The sequence below is a fragment of the Chelon labrosus genome (assembly GCF_963514085.1).
Source record: "Chelon labrosus genome assembly, chromosome: 5".
NCBI lineage: Eukaryota > Metazoa > Chordata > Actinopteri > Mugiliformes > Mugilidae > Chelon > Chelon labrosus.
This window is the reverse complement of record NC_140341.1, coordinates 25,636,093-25,663,951: the sequence shown is the minus strand read 5'-3', so window position 1 is coordinate 25,663,951 and position 27,859 is coordinate 25,636,093. Positions and strand designations below refer to the sequence as shown.

The window sequence follows — 27,859 nt, the reverse complement described above, 5'->3', positions numbered from 1 at the left end:
CAAAACACAATGGCAGGCTTTGTTCAAAACATCAGGCAAACGGATCGAGTTTAGGGGCTTTTAGGCACACAGTTCTTCATTTAAGTACACAGTGCCTCCCTGCAGTCCACAAGATCACCAGAAAATAAAGAAAAACATAATAAATAAAAATGAAATAAATGTACATTTATACAGAGAGAGAGAGGAGCTCATAACCCAGACCGAGATTTCAGTGTCCCAATGCAGAAATTAAAAATAAAAAATACAAATTTTCCCACACAGAATATACTTTCAGTGTTAAGATCATCTCTCACCTATGTAGTCCCTCCATTTCTTCCAGTATTGGTCACCTTTTTCAGTATTGTATTTCAGGGAAAATGTTAACCATTCCATGTTGTGAATTTCTTCAACTATTCCTATCCAGTCTGGAATTGTCTGACACTCCTTGCTCAGCCATTTCTGGTTGTTGCCTTTTTGTTACTTGCAAATAATACTTGTAATAGGTATCTATTTTGTTTATTTATTTCAAGAGGTATGTTTCCTAAATATATAACACTGAAACTGGGATCAGGCTGCAAATTGATTATCGATTCAATTGCTGCTAAAACATCTTCCCAATAAGATGATATTATGGGACATTCCCAGAATATGTGAAAGTGGCCAGCTGACATATTAGTACACACTCTCTAACATTATCCTCGAACTGGGTTATTGGTCCGTAAACTTTTGATTTTGGGAGTTATAAAAATCTTAGAATGTTTTTCCAGGTGAATTCCCTCCACAGATTGGAGCTGGAGGTAGTGGACAAAGTCCTACAAATATTTAACCAATCATCGTCAGTTAACTGTATATTAGCGTCTTTTTCCCATCTAGATTTAATATACATTGTGGAGAGACCTCTGTCCTTCTGAAAAGCTGAATAAATCCTGGAGACAAATTTTCTGCTTGAGTTTTCTTCATAAGCATTGACAAATATCTCTATCAGGTTCATTCCTTCTTCTCCAATAGTTCTGATGTTTCTATTAAAGTAATCTCTCAATTGAAAATATCTGAAGAGATCCTGTTTCTCCATATTGTGCCTTTCCCTGAGACACTCAAAGGAATCTAAGACAGTATTAGTAGAAATTTTGCAATATGAGGTAATACCTTGGTTTGTCCAATGTATAAACCTGCTGTCCAGTACGGCTGGTGTGAATTCCGTATCAAACCCTACCCAGCGTAATAGTCGTGCATTTCTTTCAAACTCTTTGAGGAATTTGTACCATATGGTTAGAGGGTGTCCAGCTAGTTAGTTCATCAACCGGTAAGTACTTTTTCAAGAGGGTTTTGTCTCCCAACACAGATGGGAGAGGTTCACATATAAAATTTTGTTCTAAATCCTTCCATCTTGCATCACATTCAGGATCACACCAACTGACCAGGAAACGCAACTGTACTGCTCTGTAATAATCTTCCAAACAGGGTAGGGCCCTTCCGCCTTTATCTTTGGGCAGCTGTAGTGTCTGAAATCTAATCCGTGGTCTTTGTTTTGCACAGATAAAAGTAAGATATCAACCTATTCCATTTAATAAATTGCTTTGGTGGAATCTCAATTTGCAATGACTGGAAGAAATACAGGAGACGGGGCAGCACATTGATCTTAATTATGTCTATCCGGTTGTACATATTTGTCAGTAATAATGACCAGCGACTTAAGTCTGCCTTGATGTCAGCTGTTATATAAGTATAATTGTGGTCATAAATGGTTGTTAAATCTTTCGGTATTTGTACTCCAAGGTATTTAATTATACTACCTGTCAATTTAAATTTACATGTCCTATAAATGCTTTCATGTGGTTTCAGATTAAAGGATAGAGTTTGGGTTTTATGTAAATTTAGTTTATAACCAGAGTATGAGCCAAATTCTTCAAGTAAACGCAGTAATTTAGGGAGACTCACTTTGGGGTTGCTAAGGGTCATAAGAATATCGTCCGCATATAAACAAATTTTATATTGTGTTTTTTTCAATCAATACACCAGTTATGTAGCCTGACGAGCCAGACCCACATTAAATGTAGGGTCTGGGCACTCTCCATGGACAGGGCTCAACCGGAGGGGTGGGATAAATGGTTGTCTTTCAAACTCCCTCTCCACGCAATAGGATAGCGCTACAACCAATCAGAGCAACGAAGAAGGTGACGTAGTCAGAGCGACGGAAAAGAGAGTTCCTTTCTCAGAGAAAAGCTTAACTTCAAGTCTTTCAGAGTGGCGGCCAAAGCCGATTCGAAAGAAAGTTGTTCGCTAGCAGCAGCCATCGCTCTGGTAGTTCTAGCAGGATGGGGAATTCAAGCGTAATTCACGGAACTTATAGAGAGCCGAAGTCCCGCCCCTTCCGATTGCCTCCATGGGACCTATCTTTCGAAAAAATATGAACGGCAGTCTATGGCGAAAGATAAATTATTTTCTGGTCCCGATCGATTTGTGCCTTGGATTATACATATATTGTTTTTCAGAATAAAAAATGATTTTACATGTCAAGAATGTCACAAGATAGTTAAGTAAAACGCTATGGAAAATACGTAATTAAACGAACTACAAGTCCAAGTCGCTTACCGCTTACCCGCATGCTGGCGTGTACAGAACCGACCAAAACTCCCTTCGTGTAACTACAGCTCTCGACATGACCCGATTTATAATGATTTTCACCTCGTTTGGTGCTTCTGCCTTCGTCCTGGAAGAAGACGGTAAAGCTCAACAAGGAGACAGCCATAGTTCTCTCGCAGGTCAGTCGTCATCATGTTAAGCCTGCCCACCGACTCGTGATTGGTCCGGTACATCTTGGATTTTTCGAAATCTCAAGTCAACGGAGAGTAACTAGACTGACCCTGGAAGCAAATGTAATTTGCTGCCGCTAGGGGCAGTCTAGATTCTAGGCTACCAGTTATGTCCTTATCTTCTCTTATCCCCTGAGCCAGTGGCTCAATAAAAAGAGCGAAAAGTGTAGGGCTAAGGGGGCACCCCTGACGACACCCTCTCTCAAGAAATACACTACTCACAATAAGTTAGGGATATTGTGAGAGACTCAGTGGATGTCATACATACAGTGTTTGTTTCACTTTAGAGATTTTTGGGATAGGGAGGCAATTGTATTGGGGTGATAGACACACCTCATTTTGTGTTTTCCACGTAATGGTCTCACTGTGTACAGTGTGCCTTACATATTGGGGCCAATACCAAAAAATACTAAAAGACAACCCTTTTCAATGTGGCATCAATTTCAACATTCTGTGGGTATAAATAGCTGGTATTGTCAGTAAGTCATTCCAAGTTCATCATTCAAACATCCATGAACACACGACGTCACTTAACGGACGAGCAGCGCCACCTGGCCATAGCGCACCTTCGGGTCGGTTGCAGGCAGTCAGATGTTGCTCGTGAACTTGGTGTGTCTCAAAGTGTCACAGAACTACTGGCAGAGTTTGTGGCAGACCCAGGAGTGGAGCCCCACGAGTGACAGACCGCAACGATGACCAGTACCTAAGGACCTATGCACTCAGACATCGTTATGCAACTGCCACACAGCTACCAGGCTTGTGCACAATTCAGAATTGAATTGAGAATGACTCCTAAATTCCAATTCAATTCTTGAATTTGAATTGAATTTGAATTGATGTCAAAAACAGGATCTAGAATTACAATTCAAATTTGAATTAAAGGAAGCAGAATTGCAATTCAATACAAATTCAAAGAAATTCATATACATAAGTGAAGTGTTTAACAATGAAGCTTTACAATATATGTCAGATATGATTTCATTACATATTCTATAAATGATATTAGTTTGAACTACTTGTACAGATTACATTAACAGGAAATGTTTCCCCCCAGCAATGAATGTTAAAAGCTCTAGTCACAGAACACATAATTAAGTTTGATTTATTGGAATTGTAATTTTGTGGAACACAATGGAAGGTGACTCCATATCCCAGAATGCTTTGCTTTAACCAAGTATTTAAAATGGTTGCCAAACAATTTGAGGTGGACATTTGTTTGAAAGCTTCTTTTCTACACAATTTGATGGTCAACACCGGACTTTTTAAGTTTCAGAAGTCCCTTACAACTTCAGATTACAAACGTTTATAGATTTAACACCTGTAATAACAGCAACATGGAAAATAATAGCAGGCCTAAAAGGTCATTTGTAAATATCTTGCCATACCAGCTTCCTCTGCACCTGTTGAGAGAATCTTTAGTGTTGCAGGAAAGATATTCAGACCAGAACGGTGCAGACTCAATGATAAAATATTTGAGGAGCTATTGAGAATTAGATGCAACAGCGTTGCTCAGTGAGTTTTGCATTGGAATAAATGACAACTGCATTTACAACGACTTTGTGTTATTTGATTACTTTGAAATGAAAATAACATTTTGAACAAAACTAATCAAACATTGAGGGAGTAATTTATGATGATCAAGAATTTGATCATTATCTATATGTTGGAACAAAATGTATGCAGGGTTGAGGATTGACTAGTTACGTGTAATGACATTATGCTATTAAATTACAAAATTAATGTAATTGTATGTGAGATTCAACACATTCTTTCTGTTGTATGACTGTGTGGAATTTCTTTGAATTGCCATGAATTTAATTCCACTTCCTGTCATTCCAACTCCAATTCAAATTCAGCTTCCTGTGGGGCGGAGTCAATTCAATTCAAATTCCAGCTCATGAATTGAATGGCGGCCAATTCTGAAATTCTGAATTGTGCACAAGCCTGCTGGGCAGGCATCACCAGTCAGCGCAAAACAGATTTGGTTATTGTAGATTGCTCAGTCACTGCACATTCTTACCTCAGAGACATCATAGAACCCATCATCATCCCCCAATTCCGTCAGCACACCCCAACTTTCTGTTCATGGATGATAATGCTCCACCACATCGTGCCAGAATTGTCACAGCTCGACTTCAGGAAGCCGGAGTGCCTCATATGGTATGGCCAGGAATGTCTGACCTGACCTGACCTGAACCCCATAGAGCACGTCTGGGACCAGCTGAAGCAGAGACTGGATGATCGTACCCCACCCCCACGTGACCTGGCAGAACTGCGTGTAGCACTTGTGGAAGAGTGGAACGCATTGCCTCAGAACAACATCATGAGGCTAGTGAGGAGCATGAGATGTCGCTGTCAAGCTGTCATTGCGGCAAATGGTGGAAACACCTGCTACTGACATTGTCAATTTGCTCCTGCTTGCTGAGAAGTTGCCGTGCACAGAAGCTATGTGTGAGAAAGGGGAGGGGGGCGCAGGGTCTCAGTCTTGACTTCTGGTCGTGAGTGATAGTGTTGGGGGATGGGAAATCTGTTGATTTTCGAGTGCTAAATAAACGCAGAGATGGACAGAAAAAAGGACAAAGTCATCAGGTGCCCAATTTAGGTAAAAAGAAGAGGAGAAACGAGCAAAAGATGAAGGTATGCTATGTTCTCTCTGTATGATTACAGTATCCATGTCATGAATTAAGGGCTAATGTTAATTTGTGGTATACGTTTGTTAGCCTTTTTGCTATGATGCTTGCAGTAATTCGTCTTAACAAACACCAGATTTAATTTCACTCTAAGATTGTGCTTTGCAACAAAACTGTTACAAGTTCAGTTATTATTTATTTCCATCACGTTGTGTCCTGTAATTAGCCAACAGAATTTTCATATCTGTAGGTAGTTTGAAAGATGAACCTTAAAAACACCTTAAAAAGTGTGTTTCCTGTTGTAATTGCAGTAGTTGAATAACTGGGTTCTCTTAAGTGTGATTTTCAAATGTTCTATTGAAGGATTTGTGCAACTGAGAAATATAAGTTTCTGTTTCACTTATATTGTTATAATAAAACATGGCTGTTTGCGGAAAATTTTGTGTCATTTCTTTCTGCAGGGGGGCGCTCAGAGGGGGTCTCGCCCGGGGAGTAATTCAATGTAGAACCACCACTGGCTGAGTGCTTTAGTTTGCGCCACTTGTTGGTGGTCAAGTACGTTTTGTTTCTCTGCCGAGTGAGATGTAAGATGTTTGAATGGTGCTGTTTATATATCAATGAAATGTGGTAGGACTCAGCTGAGCCGATTAAATAGACGTCTAGATTCTTGAGTCGTCTTTGGTGGGCGGTTAAAAGAGCTGAATTCTGAATCTTTTTTCCAGCGCTACCGTTGATGCGGTCTGAACCACGACACAAATACTACAGTTACACAGCCAGCCGTACCTTTAGCGAGCTCCCCAGCTAGCATGTTTCCTCCTTACCCACAGCTACTCGCTTGCTCGCTCTGCTGCAATCCTCTGACTTTTGCCACATATGCCCTGCTCATTTAAGAGAGCAATGGTGGATTTTGCCCCCTCCAACGGCCGCACACGGGCCCTCCAACCTCACTGCTCTGCCATCCCTACTTATTTAGCTCTCTTAGCCTCCTCAACAGGACAGTAAGTTCAATACCTACCTTCTCAGACCAAAATAGCAGGCCAGGCCATAGCTGGGTGCTAACTATTCATTCCTTCATTCATTCATTCATTCATTCATTCATCTTCTGTATCCGCTTATTCCTGTTAAGGGTCGCGGGGGTCTGCTGGAGCCTATCCCAGCTGTCATCGGGCGAGAGGCGGGGTACATGTCGCCAGTCTATCACAGGGCTAACACAGAGAGACAGACAACCACTCATACTCACACACACACCTACGACCAATTTAGAATCACCAATTAACCTAATGAGCATGTCTTTGAATGGTGGGAGGAAGCCGGAGTACCCGGAGAGAACATGCAAACTCCACACAGAAAGGCCCAGTCGGCCCATGGATTCGAACCCGAGACCTTCTCGCTGTGAGGCATCAGTGATAACCACCTCGCCACTGTGCCGTGCTAACTATTTGGGTTGGGATAATTAGCGGCTCATTTAAGTCGGCCCTCACTTATCCAAGATAAAATATATTGCATACACAAAGCTTAAAATGCATTAAGAATATTTAGAATGTCTGTTATCACAGTAGGTAATACACATGTATATTCTATTCTGAATGTTCTTGGTAATAACTGAGTTATGTTAATGAGTTGTACAGTTACTTTGTAGAAAATCTCCAAGAAGCTGGTACTGACTGTGGGAACAATGATGAACAGTCATCTTGTATATCAGGATAGGCAAGTTCCCACTGGACATCTGCAACATAGCATAACATGCATGTGGCTGCAGAGTAATAGCAAGACAAAATGTAAAATACAAAGTTAAAAAAAACACATTGTAATGTTTACTGTACCTGCAAGAAATCCATCTGCTGAAAATAGGAGATACAGTAAAGCATAGCATGTCAGTATACTCATGTCTCTCAAGGAAAATGTAAACAGTTTCTGCAATGAAATACAGTGAGACAATAATTACAAGTACCACATCTTTAAATATACAAAATATGAATCAGTTCCAGTTTAAGTTTTAGTGATTGGGACCTCCTCAGGGATGAGGCAGGGGGAACATGTTTTGCTTAAATCCCTGACATTGAGGATCAAATGTTCTCTTTGCTAGTCGAGTGTGTGCTGTCATGAAGCCAAGATATAAAAAGATCTCTAAGGGCTTCAGAAGGGACGTTTGCAGAGACATAAAAACATATAAAGAGCTCTCTAAGGGCTTCAGAAAGAAAGTTTACAGAGACATATAAGCATATAAAGAGCTCTCTAAGGTCTTGAGAAAGAAAGTTTACAGAGGTATATAAACATTAAAAGCTCTCTAAGGTCTTCAAAAAGGAAGTTTGCCAGAGAACATGTGAGCAGACTAAGCCATTTGGCTTCTGTTGCTGCTGTTCAAGTAACACTTTGAACACAACCATAAAGGTGTAACAACATACCCTTTATCTTTAGACAATGTACTCACTTTGTCACTCTTGCTAACACAACTTCAAACGACAGAAATTGTTTAGGAGTTGAGATAAGAAGGACAAAACACTATTGTGGTTATTAATGTACTTTCTAAAACCTATATAATCAATACAGAAATTACTGTTCACGTCAAGATGGTTTATTGTGCAAGGAGGAAGTGTAGCCTGAAACCTTCATACATGTTACAATGATACTAGAATTAATCTTCGACACAATACTGATCAGGTGTCCAGCAATCAACTCCAGAATGGAGTTTTCAGAGGTTTTATGTTTCCACAAAGCCTTGAACAGAACCACACTAGCAGTTCATCAGAGACAGTACGCAAAGTTTTACTTGTCTTTTTACTTGATGTTTTATTGCTTATTTTAACTCATATTTATCTGTTTTATATTGAATGGATATTGTTGATTTATTTATATTGTTCTGCTTGTACAGCACTTCGGTGGTGTTTTTAAATGTTCTTAAGAAATAAACTTTGACTTGACAATATTGTTTTACTGACTGGATTGTTAAACAATTAATATTAATATCACATCCAATTACTTATATAAGTTTACAGTGTTTAATTGCAGCTGTGTGATATGTGCAGAGAGACTCTGGACTCACACAAGTGATAACTACTTTCAACTTGTCGCACTTGAAGACCTTGAAATACAATGTTGGAATATGCTTCTTAAAATGTTTAAATGTTTGCAAACAGTGAGGTTCTATGTCCACAATTATGACAGTTTTGTATGTAAGGAACTTCCCTGTAACCTTTTAAATTGATTCTAAAATTTAGCAAAGCAAATGGTAAAGTATTTAAGTATACAGATTTTTTTGAACCTCAATAGTGACACACTATCTTATCGAACTGTTATTATACTCATCTATGATAGGTTAAAGATCTTTAAATCAATTTGTGTCTTGAGGAAATGTGCATGATAACTGGGTTAGAAAAAAAACACAAAGGTACTTTTAATAATAAATGATACAGCTGAGAGATGGGCAACTCTTAATTTGTCTATGTTAATTACAAAAAATAATAGATGATATAAAGTATCCTCTCAAATAAAATAATCTGTTCATCTGCTTGTACATTCAATGTTAAATGATAGGTAAGAGTTTTACAGTCTAAATATAATTACACCATAAAAAGTTATATGAGTACTTCTTGGTCATAATGAATTTCAGGTTTTGTAAGTAAGGGAGTAAGACTTTGATTCCATAAACATGAATCAAAACATCCTGGAGTTTCTATCAGATGTCCAGTGGAAGGACTAGCAGGCGGTTTGCATAAATCAGTATTTAACCTGACATACAGCAAGTTAAGTTAATGCTAAACCTTGGTCACAAGGTCACTTGGATATATTGTATACACAAATCTTAAAATGCATTAAGATCATTTAGAGTTTCTATTATCACAGTAGTGCATACACATGTTGATTTCACGTGAAATTCACCCACAGAGCTAATTTGAGCTTTTACCCTCTCATAAAATGAACCTTTACCTATAGAGGACTTCTTAGTGAGGTCATTTTATAGACAAGACAGGTGGTAGACGAACTTACATTAATGCTTAAAATACTGAAAAGCCTGCGATAGCACTGGGAAGACACAACTTGAGTGCAAGTAACTCATGTACAACCTGTTATAACAGTCTTTACCTGCTGTAACATTTTGTGATTTTGAACCACATGAATGTTTGAACTCTGAGACACAGTTTTTAAAATGCAACAAATGAATATTTTTCCTACTTTATAAAAAAGTAAATGAATCATATAAAGTATGTACAGTATCTAAAAATGCTGCTATTCCTTACTGTACCAGCTACATTCATTTGTGCGCTGCTTTGTGCTTTTACTGTATATATTGTATTTTTTTGTGTAAAGCTGCGATTTTGATTTTTATCTTTGTGCTGCTTTAGTTTCTATTATTTTCTGAACCAAACAGCTGCCAAACTGTATTTTGATGAATTCAAAAATATCTTGGCTGCTGACTGAAGGATTCACTGAATCATAAAACTCATGACTGCATAAATTCTGCTGTTCATTTTCTCAGACAGTGTTGCCTTAACAGAAATACCACAAAACTTCAAACTTTCGCCAGGACTTCCGGTTGACAGATGGAGTAGGAAAAAGTGCACTGAGCCACTCTCCAGCTTAAATTCAGTAAACTCGTGCCCAGATTCATTATTTCAGACGCAAGGGGAAAATTAGGAAGATAAAAGCAAGTCGAACCATAAGGAGACAACAGGCTTTTCAGCTACAATGCCGAAAAGCCAAGATAAAAACAGCTCCACAGCGAAAAATAGTAAAGTAGCATTGCAAGCTAGCGGTATCACGTGTGGAGCTATACACTGTTAGAAATTGCTGTTAATTTAACCTGTTTTAACCTAATTTAACCTGTTATTTTTCAATGCATCACTCTACTGTTAATACAAACAAAAACCTGTGAAATTTTGGTGATTTACTGTTCTTTTAACAGAACTATACGGTTTTCCTAAAATACTGCATTTTACCGCTAATCATTCATCCAAACCTTCTAAATCCCGGTATCAAGATGTATTTTTTGCATTCTGGGAAATTTTGCCTGAACTACACATGGGAAGCTGGATCTGTTTGGGCGGCACAGTGGCGAGGTGGTTAGCACTGATGCCTCACAGCGAGAAGGGCCTGGGTTCTAATCCATGGGCCGACTGGGCCTTTCTGTGTGGAGTTTGCATGTTCTGCCTGTGTCTGCGTGGGTTCTGTCCAGGTACTCCGCCTTCCTCCCACCGTCCAAAGACATGCTGGTTAGGTTCATTGGTGACTCTAAATTGGCCGTAGGTGTGAGTGTGAATGGTTGTCTCTCTGTGTTAGCCCTGTGATAGACTGGCGATCTGTCCAGGGTGTACGCGCAATGACAGCTGGGATAGGCTCCAGCACACCCTGCAACCCTTCACAGACTGATAATGTATTTTTAAACAAACCAGTTTACTGTAAAGTATTGTGAAAGTAATCTTAACAAACAATAAACGCTGTATTTGTCAATAACAGCACAAAACTGTAAATTTTAGTGACAGTAAAAAAAAAAATTATTTTACAGTAACATAATGGCAACCCCGCTGCTAGTTCTTTACTGTTATTTTACAGGAAAATTCTTAACAGTGTAGGAATCCACGAAACGAGTATAACACAGAGGGATCTGCTGGAAGCCATAAAAGAACTGAAATTTGAAATGAAAGGGGACGACAATCTGAGAAGAACATCAATTCCCTTGTAATTTTTATGAAGCTATGATTTGAAATACGCTCCTTTTTTTTTTTTTAGATTTACCAGACACATTAGACGTATTTGCAATACCAGCCTGAATTTTACTCAGTATTCGATCAGAAAGGAAAACTGCAAAAAACAGATTTGAGACATGAGACATCATTTTCACACATGGATTGGCCACCACAGAGTCCAAATCTTAACCCCACTGAGAATCTTTGGGATGCACTGGAGAAGGCTTTGCTCAGTGGTCAGACTCTCCCATCATCAATACAAGATCTTGGTGAAAAATTAATGCAACACTGGATGGAAATAAATCTGACATTGCAGAGGCTTATCAAAACAATGCCACAGAGAATGTGTGCTGTAATCAAAGCTAAAGGCGAAATATTAGAGTGTGTTGTTGTTTTTTGGTGTTGACTGTTGGCCAGGCAGTGCATATGTATATATGTATGTATGTGAGTGTGTATATGAGGGGTTGCGTTAACCAAATATTTTCCGTCATAATCCAGAACTTGTGATTCCACAACCATACCTTACCTTAGGCATAAAGTGGCCTTGTAATGTAATAAATTCTGAATTGGGTTTGCAAATCTGGCAGGTTAAGTGCTGCTCTACCTCCACTCTCAATTAGTAACACCTGCTTGGGCCTGATTGCGCAGTGGTGCCACCTGCTTAATTGATCATGCTTTAGCTGATGCACACACTGTTGCCTGGCATTCACCTGGCGAGGGCTCTGACTGGCGTGCTCCGGTTGTGGGTACTAAACTGTGACCTGTAAGTGGGGTTGGCCATGCTGTTTGTGTGCTTCGTGGGGTTCTTGAGGAGCGTCTGCCCTCGCCACGAGACGGTGACTGTTTTGGGCTGTGTGTTGAGCTCTCTTCCCTCAGGTAGGCTTGCTCTTTTATTATTAACTTTTGCTAGATTTATTAGCCTCGTGTTCAAAGTGGTCCTACTCTCTGTCCTGCTGTAGCTGTTGAAGCTAAAGCTCATGTCTCTTCTCTTTCTCCTGCTCTCAGTGTGAGGCTGCACTGCGCAGCCCAGTGACATGTGCCGGCCGCTGGGCATTTCGAATAACGGCTCTCTGCGGCCTCCAGCCCTAGTGCGGTCGCTCCATCTTTTGCTGCAGCTGCCAGTGTTTTACATGATCCAGTTAAATTGCAGTTATTCCGCTGTGTGTCCACACATCCCACCACAACTCCTGTTAGTTTGATTTGACTTGAAGAGATAAAAGTAGTTGGACAGCTTCTATTTTACTGCTTACAACCAGGCTCATATCAGTAACTTAGAATGATCCGAATCCCTCAAAAGATCTGGGTTTTACACCAGCGCTGAGGTTCAGGAGCAGAAATCAGATTAACCAAGTATGATAAATATGGATTGAAGTTAAGCTTATTATTTTTTTTTTAATAAATACAAAAAGGACTCAAATAGACATTGAGTATTTTATTTGAAAGAAAGCTTCAACCCAAAATATTTTTGTTGCACGGAGAAATGTAATTTTGTTTTTTCTGTAGCACTTCATTGACTACATAAATTCAACACACCATAGTTTGTTCATACATGGCATATAGGTAAAAAAACGTTATATGCAGTGTTATCTTTATTTTAAATGTCAAAGGGTTTTGCGGCTCCTGGAGTTTTCTTTTCTGTGGGAAATGGGTCCAGATGGCTCTTTGAGTGGTTAAGGTTGCCGACCCCTGCACTGGTAATATCTCACATCTGGCTGTGGACCTGAATATGGCTTTCTTGCAGGGTTGAGTTTGCGAAGATTTCAGTCAAGTCTGCAGAGGAGGCCGCACGCTTGGCTGAAATCTTTATGCTGGCCAGAACGGGGACCAGAAGGACTGCCTTTGGATCATCTGTTCTGAAATTTCCTTTAATGTAGATTTTTCAGGTTTCACCAACTTACAACACATGTCTTTCAGGCGGACATAAAGTTCTCATGGCATCTCATCCTGATGAATGTCCAGGGATCGAAACCTTCTCAGATAAGTGTCAGCAGTTATCTCATTTATGGCTAGAATAGCATCTTTAACTTTGTCATACACTTCTGAGTTAGCAATGACCATAAGAACGTAAGGGTTAGGCATGCACCAAATATTCGTCCATCGGAAAGACTTTTATCACCGAAACAACAAGGCCGAAACAGGGTGTTGTGATGATGCAACAACTGCAGCCAGCACGGGCATGTCTGTCGTGTGGACTTATTTCAATATATGAAGTATTATATAAAGACCCACTGATAGCGATTTGCAAACGTTTAATACTGAAATTTCAAGAGGCGTGCATCTGTGAAGAATTTCTCCATGTCGGGTTTATCACCTGAAATCCACACATCCAAGCAAGAAAGTTTCCCAGTGATGGTGCCAAGGCAAAAGGCAGGGGTGCCCAATAAGTCGATCATGATCGACCGGTAGATTCCGAAGGCAGTGCGGGTAGATCGCGTGCAGCAAAACGAACGTTCATCTTTTTGTTTTGTTTTTTCACTTTTTGTTGCGACATACTTGTTCAGCTGCACACAGCCATACACAACTTCAGTTAAGACTACTGTCTTTCTTAAAGGGACAGCGCTATTTTTCTAATTTTTCTTAATAAAAATAAAAACAAATATTCTCAGTCTAACTGCACAGTGGATTGATGCTGATTTCCAGCTGCAAAAGCTTCTGCTCCATTATTATTTAATGTAGAGTTAAACACTCATTCATTCATCTTCTGTAACCTCTTGTTCCTGTGAAGGGTCGCGGGGTCTGCTGGAGCCTATCCCAGCTGTCATCAGACGAGAGGCGTGGTACACCCTGGACAGGTCGCCAGTCTATCGCAGGGCTAACGCAGAGAGACAGACAACCATTCGCACTCACATGCACACCTATGGCCAATTTAGAATTATAAATTAACCTAATGAGCATGTCTTTTGACGGTGGCAGGAAGCTGGAGTACCCGGAGAGAACCCACACAGACACAGGGAGAACATGCAAACTCCACACAGAAAGGACCCAGTCGGTCCATGGATTCGAACCCGGGACCTTCTCGCTGTGAGGCATCAGTGCGAACCACCTCTCCACTGTGCCGCCCAAGTTAAACATTTTATTATGAATTTTATTTTATTTTATATTGTGGATTGTTGGAATGTGGTAAATAAATATTTTCATAATTTTGAAATTGATTTATTCTTTGAAACATTACTATTAATTTATGCAATTGCAATGCCTTGATTTTAGTGAGGTTAGTACTCAGTCATAGCCATAAATGCATTGGCAATAATTAATTTCTTTTGGTGTTTTGGTTTTCGGCCTTGGTTTCCATCATTTTCGGTTTCGGACAAGAATTTTCATTTCGGTGCATCCCTAGTAAGCATTATGTGCTTTACCTGTGAGCAGAAGAACCAGTCAAACAGACCACTCCTCTTTGGGCCAACGGCAGACTACTCAAAAGCAGTCAGAAAATGTTCTATCGTCATCTGGAGTGAGTGGGAGCAAGTTGGATTCTCTGCTAGCCAAGAACTCCTTCCTGGCCAGCCCCTTCTACTGACCAGCAAGACTGTTTCATATTGTGAATCATACCAACACCCCCATAAGTGCCAACTCAAATATTATCATCTCAAGTTATTTTTGACCAAATTTTTAGTGTTGCTAGAACTTTGTGGCCATTTTTCTTTTTTTCTTTTTTTTTTTTTTTTACAACAGATGCCACACTTCAGGTAGCCAAAGTGTGTTTTTTATTACGTGCTTGACAACAGTCCAGGAAACATTCCAAAGAAATGTTCAATGTTTATAAAAAGAACGACAGTTACTTTTTGGAGAATGTTAAACAGTAAAATCTTTATTTGGATAAGGTGATACATTTTCATTTTTTTTTCTGCAAATTCAAGCCAAGTTCAACCGAAACTCTATGTAAAAATGAGGACAGATTCAAATAAACTCCTGTTAAAGTGGTGCCCCATGATCTGGATGCTGCTAGTTTAAAGCTTATTCATACTATACTGAAGAATTATCACAGGAAGCATGTTATGTGATCATTGTACTGAATAATCAGTATTTCAGTACATTGGTACGTGATTTTTGTTTTGTTATCTATGACTTACAACCTCCAAGTCTAAAATGCTCCATCAGATTGGACAACAAAGGTTAGAAACTTTAGAAACTCCTTAACATATTTCAGATTTAATGGTGCAGTATCTTGTAATTGTGGTATTATTAACTAAAGATAAAATCCACTTATGCCATTAGTATCACATAAGCTTGAAACTAAACTAGTGATTCCATCATAAAATAATTTATGTAGAAAGAAATTTCCCAGGTGTTCAGAAGCCTCAGTGTAATCCTACAGTGACCTCTAGCGTCATTGAGCGATTTCTACACCCCACAGCTCCAGATTAAAGAGGAGCTGAGGACACCATGTGTATCAGAACTAAATAGTCTTCTTGCATGAGTGGAAAAACATCTTCAAGAAACTCTGTTTTTCTTTTTTCTTTTTTTTTTTTTGGATATACCATGATCCGGATGATTGAACCTTAACAGACAAGACACAATATGTTTTTAATCTAAACAACACAATTATATTTAACCTTATGATCAAATTCTTTCCCACAAGAAACTGGATTATTGACAGAAAATAAATGGTATTGTTGAATAGCACAACACATTATGGACTTCAGAGAGTAACAACATGCTTGGATATCATTTATGGTTCAATATCTTTTGTTTCACAATGTAATGCAGATGATGCCCATCAAATATGTTTAACATATCAAATAAATAGAGTGTCATAAGTAGGCTGTTAAAGCCTTCAAATAAATGGTGTTTATGTGTCTACGATGAGGGCTTCCATTAAACCTGTGTTTGTTCACTGTTACAATTTGTTCTCCAAGCCTGTACTGTCAAAATTCTGCTTTTTCTTAGGGTGTTTTTTTTGCCTTAAAGACAAAAAGGATAAACAAATAGCTCCCAACACTGCAACAATCAGTAGAGTGAATGTTGTGTTGAGTCCGACTTCAGCATCACTGATGGAGAGCTTCATACCCAGGTACCACACAGCAGTGTCAATGATTGGCTCAATTGTTCCTGCACAAAAGAGAGGCATAGCTTAGGACAATCACACCACTCTCTCATAAAAATAGCCTGGCTCTGTCCAAAGGGAAAAACATCTTCCAACAAGTGCCTCTAACTAATTAACATTATACCTTCCTTTATTTTATTTGTTAACATTTTCCTTTATTTTGTTTGTTTTGCATTCTCACAGTGATAACAAGACTCTGGAAAGTCACCTGCCCAACAAATACTCCTCCATAAACTTGAACCTGCCTGTTTTTACAGTGATGTTTTTGTACGCACAAAATTAATGTGGTACTCATATGCATGCATTCAGTGTTTGCACTTTCCATTCATCTAATCATCTTTCAGAACAGGTATCCACCAAATCTGTGTCAATTTACCTTCAGTCTCAGGGTTCACAGTGGTGGCAGGGTAGGCGCAGTTGTTCCTGCACAAAAGACGAAGATGTAATTTTCATTTCAAAAAAGCAGATGACAGTAAATCTAAATTTTTTTTCAGATTACATAATTTTGGGAAGGCTTATTTGCTGGGTTAGGACAGTAACACCACTGTCTCTTAAAAATAGCTTGACTCTGTCCAAAGGGAAAAATATCTTCCAGCAAGAGCCTATAACTAATTAACACTATGCCTTGTTTTGTTTTGTTTGTTAACAGGGGAGTTGCTTTGCATTCTCACAGTGATTACAATACTTGCATCTGCTTGTTTTTACAGTGAAGTACTCATATGCATGCATTCAGCGTTTGCACCTTCCATTTATCCATTCACCTTTCAGAACAGGTATCCACCAAATATGTGTCACTTTACCTTAAGGGTTCAAGCAGTCATGAGGTCCTAAGGCAGGGTCTGGGAATCCGTTGCATTTTATCATTGTGGTATAAAACGACGCTGAGGCCTTGGGGATTCGAGGAAGTGTAGGATCTGAGCGGTTGACGTAGAAAAGGCCAAATGTTTCTGTGTAGCCAGCGTTCCACTCCAGGTTGTCCATTAGTGACCAAGCCGTGTAACCAATGAGATTCACGCCATCCAGCAAGTAAGCTGAAAGAACACAAATATCACCTTTAAAAACTGCAAATACACATGGTGATTTTTTTTATTCGTATGACTCGAATCCAGTTTCAAGTTTGTTTTCAGAAAGAACAGAATTGCCATCTATTTTACTGACATGTTACTGCAGCTATACTTTATATGAGACATTGTTATATATCTTTGTCTCTCCCTTCTTTGTCCTGGTCTTAAATATAGTCCATGAAAGTGTCTTGATACCTTTCAATGCCTCGTTGATGTATTTTTCATAGTAGTAGATCCTGTGAGTATCATTTAGGTCAACAGGGCCGTGCTCTGACACACCATTCTCTGTTACAAGGAGTGGTGGATTTCCATACTCTTCCTTAATGAAGTTCAGTATTCTGCGGAATCCAAATGGTGAAACCCTCAGCCAGGGCGAACCTGCTTCCAGCCAGGTACGATCAGACATTACCGCTGCACCCCTGTGAACGTCACATCAGTTGGATTTTAAAGTTCCAATAGCATGCATAATAAAGAGAGAAATTATTTGAATCAATCAGCATTTAAAGTAAAATTAAAGGTGATGGTATTGGTATTGTTGTTTACTTGTCTGCCTCATAGTGCTGATTGGTTCCATGGTCCACATTGAATGCCAAGACACTGGTGTAATGGTTGAATCCAAAATAATCATGGGTACCCTTAATTCTCTTAATCTCTTCTGGAGTAAACTCAGGCAGCCTAAAACAATGGAGGAGAAAATGAATTTACTTAAGAAATGGAAATTTAAAAGCAGGATTGGTAACACTTGTGTTAACTGTACTAAACATACACTTATACTTAGATATTTTTAAAGTCTAATATACAAAGGACAAATTCCCTCAAAATCATCAAGTTATTTTTAACTGACATTATTTCTATTTCTCGTTTGAATGTTAGTCTTTAAATACCGAGATGTTGTTAGACCACCAGCCAGACTTTGCTTTCGAACATTTGTCTTCATGACCTCACTGTAGTCGCCATTAAATATGGGATGGGAAAACCACCCAATGAAGAACTGCACAAAAAGAGACAAAATAAAAGTCTGTTCGAGATTACTGCCATACAGATATCTCGTAAAATAATCAAGGAATTGGCATACCTGCAGTACACGTTCTGCTGCATCAATATCTTCCTGCTTATAGGGATTTCTGGGTTCTGCCCAGTCGGAGTTAACGGAAATGGAGATCATGCCTTTCTGTTGGGCCCGGTATTTGTCATTGTAGACATGCCAGGCCTCAGCATGTGCTTTAATTATGTTGTGACCAACAATGTAGGGCAGAGTGTCTGGTCGGTCTGTGAACCCTACAAACACAAATGGGTTAATAGTTTGTGTAAGAGAGAGAGTCCAGATGCAAAAAATATTACTTAAAACATACCTGGGGCAGCAATTCCAATGCCATAGCCTATATAGGCTACATTGAATGGCTCATTAATGGTGATCCAAACTTTCACTTTGGGGCCAAGACGGCTAAACATTAGGTCAGCATATTCCTTGAATCTGTCAACAATAGTCTCATTCTCCCAGCCCCCAACCTTTTGCAGAGCATGCGGAAGGTCCCAGTGATACAGAGTGACCTGACAGCAAAGGAAAAATGGTTAAGGTTACCAAATTGAACAATTTCCTATTTACAGGTTGTTGTTTTCTTGAGATGCTGGAAATAATGACACATACACATGGCTGGATATTTGCAGCAAGCAGTGCATCCAACACTCTGTGGTAGTAGTTGATTCCAGCCTCATTAATGTATTTGGTGGTGCCATCAGGAAGTACCCTTGTCCAGGATATGGAGAGGCGGTAATGGGACACATTAAGTTTCTTCAGTAAAGTAATATCGTCTTCTATTCTATTGTAACTGTCACAGGCCAAGTCCCCAGTGTCATGATTCGCCATTTTCCCTGGAGTGTGAGCAAATGTGTCCCAGATGCTGAGACCTTTTCCGTGTGCTCTCCAAGCCCCTTCAATCTGTAAACAGCAAATATATAAGAAATATTTCAATAGATGAAAACAGAATACTTGAAATTCAAACATCAATGAGAAGCCTTCTTTTCAACGGTTACCTGGTATGCGGCTGTAGCACTACCCCAAATGAAATCTTTTCGGAAATTTCCGTAAATCTTCTCCTCAAGATTTGTAGGGAAACCGTTATCTTTCACGATGTTGTGGTAGTAATGAGCGGAGAACTTGGGTGTCCTTGGCCGGTTTGGGTTATTGAAGTCCACATAGTGCAGTCCAAATCTAAAGCTGTATCCATTCCGCCACTCGAAAGAATCCATTAGTGCTGTTGCTATGTAGCCCTTCACCCTCACACCATCAAGTTGAGAGGCTTTTAAAACAAACACACAAAAATGAATTATCAAGATGTAAAACAGCTATGGTAATCATAAAATGTATTTTATGAAATCTGTTTATATGCACCTTTGAGAGCCTCATCGATATAGGTCTTGTAATAAAAAAATCTGTCAATATCTTCATAGGCTTCTGTATGAGGTGTAGGCACTCCATTCTCAGTAATGTAAATGTCTGGATCTCCGTACTCCTCTTTGATCCAGTTAAGGAGTCTTCTCAAGCCCCACGCTACAGCTCTCTGGTTCGGATAGGCCGTACCTGGCCAAGTCTCATCCTCGTATAGTTTAAAGTCCCCATCATCAACATAGGACGGAGGCGTATATGGAGCTGTAATGTGGCTTACTATCTTTGTCGTGTAATGATTTATACAGAACATGTCAGCAGTTCCCCTGATGAATTTCTTGTCTTCTTCGGTGAAGGAAGGTAATCTTGACTCTGAAAGACGTTGGAGGTCACTTTTGTTTGCAACTTGCCACTTCATTGTCTCAGGATAGTCACCACTCTTGAAAATGGGGTGTGCAAACCAACCCAATTGGAACTGTAGCGCACGGTCAGCAGCCACCACTTCACGGATATCGTTGACATCTCTAGGTTCAATCCAATCAGAATTGAGGGCAATGGATACCAAACCACCTTGGGTTGTGCGATACTTGTCATTGTATGTATGGTAGGCCTTGGCATGTGCTTTGATCAGGTTGTGTGCAACTCTGTACGGAGCACTTCCTGGTTCCTTAACATTTGGTGGGATCTGTCCAATTCCATAACCTGACCACGCAATTGTGTGAGGCTCGTTGAAGGTCATCCAAAATTTCACTCTGTCGCCAAAGGTAGCAAAGCAGAAGTCACTAAAGTCATTAAAAATGTCGGCCATTTGAACATTTTCCCATCCACTGATGTCTTGCAAGGCCTTTGGGAGGTCCCAGTGATAAAGTGTCACCATGGGGGTGATATTAGATTCTAAGAGGCCATCAATGAGTCTGTTGTAGTAGTCAACACCTTTCTGGTTCAGGGAGGTACGCCTACCATTAGGAAAGATCCTGGACCAGGACAAAGAGAATCTGTAAGACTTCACCCCCAGAGCTCGCAGCATGTAAAGGTCTTCATCAAGTCTGTGGTAACTATCACAGGCTACATCTCCAGTAGCATCAGCAGGGATACCACTGCCAGGTGTGTGAGTGTAGTCATCCCAGACACTGGGCCCCTTCCCATCAGCGTTCCATCCACCTTCAATTTGATAGGCTGAAGATGAAACTCCCCAACTGAAGCCTTGTGGGAAAGTGCCATAGTGATACACTGATCTCTGGAATTTTGACTGGCGTGACAATGTTTCCCAGACAACCTTTGATTTAGCTGGAACCTCTGATGGTGATAAACCTGCTGATTGGCGGGTAAGTGGCATTTCTATCCCTTTAAAAACTTTAGATCTGACTGAACCAAAACCATTTTTCTTGATAAGCTGGGAGTAGAAATAGGCTGATTGCTTTGGGGTTCTCGGTCTGTCTGGGGATTCAAAGTTGACATGGTGAAGACCAAATCTCTCGCTGTAGCCTTGTTTTCCTTCAAATCCATCCATGAGTGACTGCACAGTGAATCGCTGAACATCCACTCCATCAGTGGTAATTGCTATGAAATGGATGCACATAAAGCACAAAGTAAGAATTAATCCCTCCCAGTTTACAAAATTATTTATTATCAGACATATTCCAAACACTGACCTTTCAGGGCCTCATTGATGTAACTCCTCATGTACTCAATTCTGCTGGTGTCATTCAGGCTGTCCCCATTGTATGCTGTTGGCATCCCATTCCCAGTTATGTAAATAGGCACTTTAGTAACATTCAAGTATTCAGTGGAAATATAGTTTAGAAGTCTTCTAAGTCCCCAGGGTGAAGAATAGATCCAGTCAGAGGCTGTAGAAGGCCATGAGGGGTCCACATGTGCTTGGAAGTCGCCAACCGCCTGAGGACTAGCGGCACAGCTACCATTACTGATGCTGACCAAACGAGAAGTATAATGGTTTAATCCAAAAAAGTCAGCAGCACCTTTTATCCTCTGACTCTCAGAGGAACTAAAAACTGGAAGAACTGCAGACACAGAGCCTGGACACTCATTTCTTTTCTTTTCAACCTGCTTTTTAAGTGTTTCAGAATAATCTCCATTTACAAATATGGGATGTGCAAACCAGCCCAGCATGAACTGCAGATAACGATCTGCAGCTGCTACGTCTTCAGGTTTGGAGGGGTTTGCAGGCTCAGCCCAGTCAGAGTTCAGTGCAATGCCCACTTTCCCACCTTGTGTCTTTCTATAATTGTCATTGTAGACGTGCCAGGCCTCAGCATGGGACTTAAGCATATTGTGAGTGACCTGAAATGACAAAAGCAAATTATAAGGTTAATGCATCTGCGCAACAATTAAATCACATTTCATTTTGTTATACAGTCATTATCACATAACTCTGACCTGATAAGATGAAACCGCATAATCCTTTATACCAGGGGGATGCTCAGCAGTGCCATACCCAGCATAACTCACCACCCAAGGGCTGCTGAATGTGTTCCAGGTCTTGACCCTGTCTCCAAATCTGGAGAAGCAGAAGTCTGCATAGTCCTTGAAGGCTTCAACAATGGAAGTGTTGGTCCAGCCGCCGTAGACCTGGAGTGCCTGAGGCAGATCCCAATGGTAGAGAGTGACAACAGGTTCTATACCAGATTCAATGAGAGCATTGATCAGCTTGTCATAGTTGAGAGCCCCTTTCTCCGAATGGTTGCCTCGGTGGCCTGAAGGGAAAATACGGGCCCAGGAGATGGAAAACTGGTAGGTGTTGACTTGAAGACCTCGCAGGAGGTAGACATCGTAATCCGCCTTGTTGTAACTGTCACAAGCTGTGTCAGCCGTCTGATTTGCAAAGGCTAGACCTTCATGGCCGAAACGGTCCCAGATGGACTCTCCCTTCCCACCTGCTTTCCAGGCACCTTCAACCTTGAAGGACTCACTTGAGGTGGCCCATTTAAATCCAGTGGGGAAGGATTCTTTAAGGAAAAGATCTCGTTCTGCTGTGCTCTGGACCCCAAACTTCTGCCAGACTTTCTGATAACTGTTTTCAGACACTGTCATCCCAGTGAAGTCTGGAATAGTCCGTCTTTTTGAAAAAAGAAGTGCATAGAAAACATAAATACACATGAAAAAATAGTTGGAAAAATCATTAGAAAGGCATAAGCGTTTTTAAAATAACAGGTCTGCGCTTTGGGGGACGAAGACGGACAAATAAACTCTTACCTGACTCGAACATCCTGCAGCTTCCTGTCCTCCTCTCCATTCACCCCGCTGTTCAGATATCCATTCAAACACAAAAAATACACACACAAAACCCCCAAGAGCTTCTTCATGGTGGCTTTCAGTGGATGGACTGAAATTATCCAGTGATAGCCATGGTATTTAAAGCAATATTGTTTTTTACTGACTGGGTTGTTAAACTATTAAGATCAATATCACATCCAATTACTTATATAAGTTTGCAGTGTTTTATTGCAGCTGTGTGATATGTACAGGGAGACTCTGGACTCACACAAGTGATAACTGCTTCCAGTTTGTACTCGTGCTCGATGACCTTTAAATACGATGTTGGAGTATGCTGTTCAAAAGTTTTCTTTTAATTAGTAAGACAGAGAATAGCGCAGATATTCAGAATGTTTTGGAACATGTGTAAGAAATGCATCTTAGTAGAAAACTAAGTTCAGAATTGTGACAGATTTGTCCGTAAGGAACTTCCATTCAACCTTTTAAATTGATTGATTGAAACAAATGTCCTTGCTTTTCCTTGCATGTTGCCTGTGGTATTTAACTCATCATTCTGAGTACTTGCACTGCCAGTAAAATGTTCCCTTTTGTAGCCAATTCCATCAGTGACGCTAGCGAAAACCACAAAGGTACTTTTGATAATAGACGACAGAAAGCAACTCTCTCAGAGGAAATAATCTCTTCATCTGCTTGAACATTCATGGTTAAATGATAAGTGAGAGTTACACAGTCCAAATCTATAAAATGTTATGTGAGTAGTTCTTGGGCGTAATTAATTCTAGGTTTTGTAAGTAGAGGCGCAAAGGACTTTGATTCCATAAACATGTATCAGAAGAAATCCTTGAATTTCTATTGGATGTCCAGTGGAAGGACCATCAGGCAGGTTGCATAAATCAGTATTAACTTAATATGACAGCAGGTTAAGTTAAGGCTAAACCTTGGTCACATGCAGATTGATTCTCAGGCTCATTCACACGGCTCAGCTTATGCAACTATTTTCTGATCAGTCTGATATGGATATATTGTATAAAAAAAGCTTGAAATTACGGGTGGGACTTTAACGCGTTAATTGCGATTAATTAATTCCAAAAAAAATAACACATTAAAAAAAAAAAATAACGCATTTAATCACAGTTAGCATTCCAACACATGTCAGAGCTCGACTAATAACAGCTTTGAAAATGGAGGAAAGCGCGATGCTAGGAGTCCTGGAAGGCAAATTTAGTTTCAAAAAACTATCCGATGGAAGCCTCAGTAAAATGGTGTTTTTTTGCAAATCGTGCAAAAAAGAGTGTGCATACCACCATAGCACGTCAACCCTACGGTACCATTTCAATGCAAAACATGGTTCAGTGAGCGCAGCCAACGCTAGCGGTTCGAGTACAAACAAGAAATGTCGGCAGCCCAAACTCGATGAAATGACTGGCTTCAGAGACAAAATTAGTAAGTCAGCATCAGACAAACTCACAGATTTACTCGCAAAATGGATTGCTCTGGACTGTAGACCGCTATAAGTGGTAGAAGATAAGGAGTTAGAAAATGTGCTACCGATAGCGACATGTGATCCACTTTTTCAACTGCCGTCCAGAAAGACTATTTCAAGCAAAATCCAACAGCTTTATGACACTGAAAAGCAAGCAAAATTGGATGCATTGCAGAAAGCTGAATTTGTTGCTCTGACTGGGGATCACTGGACACTTTGCTGATGTCACAGACGGGACATGGCATCTACATTCTTTTGCCCTGACTGTGCAGAAGACAAACACCAGACACTACGTTGAAAACTGCGCTCAGCAGTTTCTCTCTCTGGCAGATGTAACCCATGTTAAAATATGACATGAATAAGAATAAATAGTTTAAAAACTGCATAAATAAGTTTGAAAGTTAAGTGATTGATTTAATGTAAGTTAATTCAGCAAAAGATGTTAATACAGCAATAATTTAATGTTTAAGATTAAAAAGTATGCTGACAGAAAATTCATGTCGCTGCCCCTTAAAGGGACAGGTGGCGCTAGACGCAGCACCTTAGTGACGCTGCAGCAGAGACTTGAGGGAGAGAGCAGAGGAAAAATCGGAGAGAACGAGCGGTGGATAATAAGCAGAGAAAGGATTGAAAAAGTTGATCTTGCAGTTGAAAAACATAACTTACCTGGTCGGAAACTGACGGGGATTTTATGAGAACTAAGCCACACCGGTTTTGGTCAGGTTTTTTGCTTGGTTTGAAGCTCGGTCGGAGCGAGGATTGGTCTGCAGTGTGCGGGCGTGCACCTGCACAGATGGGATTTAAGATGGCGAGCCAGACCCAGATCTTCAACTCATCTTCTCCATCGCATCAGTGAGGAAATCTTCTGCGTATGGTGACTCGCTGCCAGAGTGGTAGGAGTATCAGGAACTGGTTTTGAACTGAACTGAACACTGATTGAATTATTTTCTCTGGACTGAATCGAACTGAAACTTTTCAACTGAACTGAATAATTGAACTCACATTTGGACTTGAACTTGAAATTAAGGTGTTATACTTTTCTTTTCATATTGAGTTCATATTTGAATGTGATTTGAAATGATTGTGGTCCACTCTGATGTGATTTTGCAATTGAAGGTATTATCTTACCTGTAAAAGAAAGGAAAAAGAGTTAACTCAGGAAGAAAATAGGAATTCTAAAATAGGTGCAACCTAGGAAAAAGAAACTGGTCTAATTTAACTTAGATTAGATTAGACTAAAATAACTTAGGTGAACTAAAGAACAAAAAAGAGAGTGAAATACCTTTTCATTTATTACACTTACCTCAAAGTTAAGACCCTGCAGGGTATTTTTGTTTTGTGTATTGTATTTTATATCTGTGTTTTGCATTCAGTAAATTGCCGGCCTTTTCTATTTAAAGCAACGGTCTCTGGTGTAATTAGTGATGCAGTGCTTAGCATTGCAAACTATTGTTCTTCACTACGTTTTTTCTTCTTATTAGTGATGCAGTGCCTGCAATGCAAACTATTGACCCCCTCATAGCAAAGCTATGGGGGTCAACGTAGTGAAGAACTATTGTTCTTCACTACGTTTTTCTTCTTATTATTAGTGATGCAGTGCCACGCAATGCAAACTATTGTTCTTCACTACGTTTTTCTTCTTATTATTATTATTATTAGTGATGCAGTGCTACGCAATGCAAACTATTGACCCTCATAGCAAAGCTATGGGAGTCAATAGTTTGCAGTGCGAAGCACTGCAAACTATTGTTCTTCACTACGTTTTTCTTCTTATTATTATTAGTGATGCAGTGCTACGCAATGCAAACTATTGACCCTCATAGCAAAGCTATGGGAGTCAATAGTTTGCAGTGCGAAGCACTGCAAACTATTGTTCTTCACTACGTTTTTTCTTTTTATTATTAGTGATGCAGTGCTACGCAATGCAAACTATTGACCCTCATAGCAAAGCTATGGGAGTCAATAGTTTGCAGTGCGAAGCACTGCAAACTATTGTTCTTCACTACGTTTTTCTTCTTATTATTATTAAACTTTTTCCTACGGCCGATTTTCGAAACCTTTCAACTCAAATACCGTTCGTCGCACACAGACACAAAATACATCAAAACGTGCGTCTCGATCGGACTCGGTGTGCTTCTATACAGTTCTTTCAAACAAGATTTTTTCGCGACGTAGTCGCGAAAAAAACGCGATCAATTTCCCATTGAAATGAATGGAGAAGCCCGAAAAAAGCGGCAACATTCCAAAATGTCCAGCTTGGCTTTGTCCAGCGATTACTCGGCCATGCTTTGTAGTAGAAACTTGCTTGGAAGTTTGTACGAGGCACGGGAAGTGTAGCTTTCTCTTCCTGAAAACGGCGTTTCGATACCTTTTACGGTTTGGTCAGGGTCGCAGTTTACGTTTGGTGAAATCTGGGGAAAAAAATTAAAAATCCCTCCCTCTGACGCTCACTCTAACTTCAGAGTTTCGGTGATATTCTGAAAAAAAAAGGTTCAATCTCATGTGGTGGCCACAGTTTTTGAGGTACAGAGATAAAAAATACATAAAAACGTAGGGATTTTTGTTGGCTTTAAGATGGTGTTGGTTTGATTTGTGTGGGACGTACGGTTTGGACTGGAGGCTCCTCTGAGCGAGGAGTGCGGCGACAGCTTTTCGAATTTTTCCCCATGTGTGTGTATGTGGAAATCGAGAGGGATTTCTCGACGATTTTCGTGTCGCATACTTTCTTTCCAAAACGACTACGGCCACAATTTTGGCAGTACGCGCGTGGCAACAACACTAAATTGTAGAAAACCCTTGGCTGACGCTCACGATGTGTTTGATTTCTCGATAGCACTTGTAGTTTTTGAGATACAAGCATTTGTTCGGAGGGCAAATCCTAGTTTGCACTTTCCCTCTGACTCAGGCAGAGGTGAGAGGGAGACTTCAGCAGCAGTTGACCCTGGTAGCCATGACAACCAGACCCCAACCAGCTTACACACGCAGCAGAAGGGGACCAGAGGCGGGAAAAGAGCTCTCAGTGGAAAACAGTATCTGCCAAAACATTAAAACCCCCCCAAACCATTACTGCAGTACTGTAGGGGGCCAGAACCTGACATTATGACCCCCCCACTCCAACCCCCCCACCCCCCCTCCCACTATAGCATTACAGACACAGACTGCCAAAACATTATGACCCCTCAACCCATTACAGGACTATAGTAGGGTGGCAGAATCTGACACTATGACCCCCCCCCCCCCCCCACTCCATTTAACCATTACAGTAAGAGACTGCCAAAACATTATGACCCCTCAACCCATTACAGGACTATAGTTGGGCTGCAGAATCTGACACTATGAACCCCCCCCCACTCCATTTAACCATTACAGTAAGACACTGCCAAAACATTATGACCACTTAACCCATTACAGGACTGTAGTTGGGAGCCAGAATCTGACACTATGACCCCCCCCACTCCATTTAACCATTACAGTAAGAGACTGCCAAAACATTATGACCACTTAACCCATTACAGGACTATAGTTGGGAGCCAGAACCTGAC

The 27,859-nt window shown here is 40.2% G+C and overlaps 1 pseudogene across 1 annotated transcript; it reads right to left on the bottom strand.

Moving 5' to 3' along the window:
• Positions 1–15,827: 15,827 nt before the first annotated feature.
• LOC311488393 (lactase/phlorizin hydrolase-like) lies at positions 15,828–23,373 on the bottom strand (annotated as a pseudogene). The gene is made up of 13 exons: positions 22,814–23,373; positions 21,998–22,676; positions 21,253–21,901; positions 19,607–21,160; positions 19,249–19,514; positions 18,863–19,153; positions 18,567–18,765; positions 18,290–18,492; positions 18,099–18,205; positions 17,758–17,889; positions 17,410–17,633; positions 16,951–17,181; positions 15,828–16,155 (listed from the first exon to the last, which is right to left on the bottom strand). The product of its transcript is annotated as a lactase/phlorizin hydrolase-like (transcript).
• Positions 23,374–27,859: the final 4,486 nt, after the last annotated feature.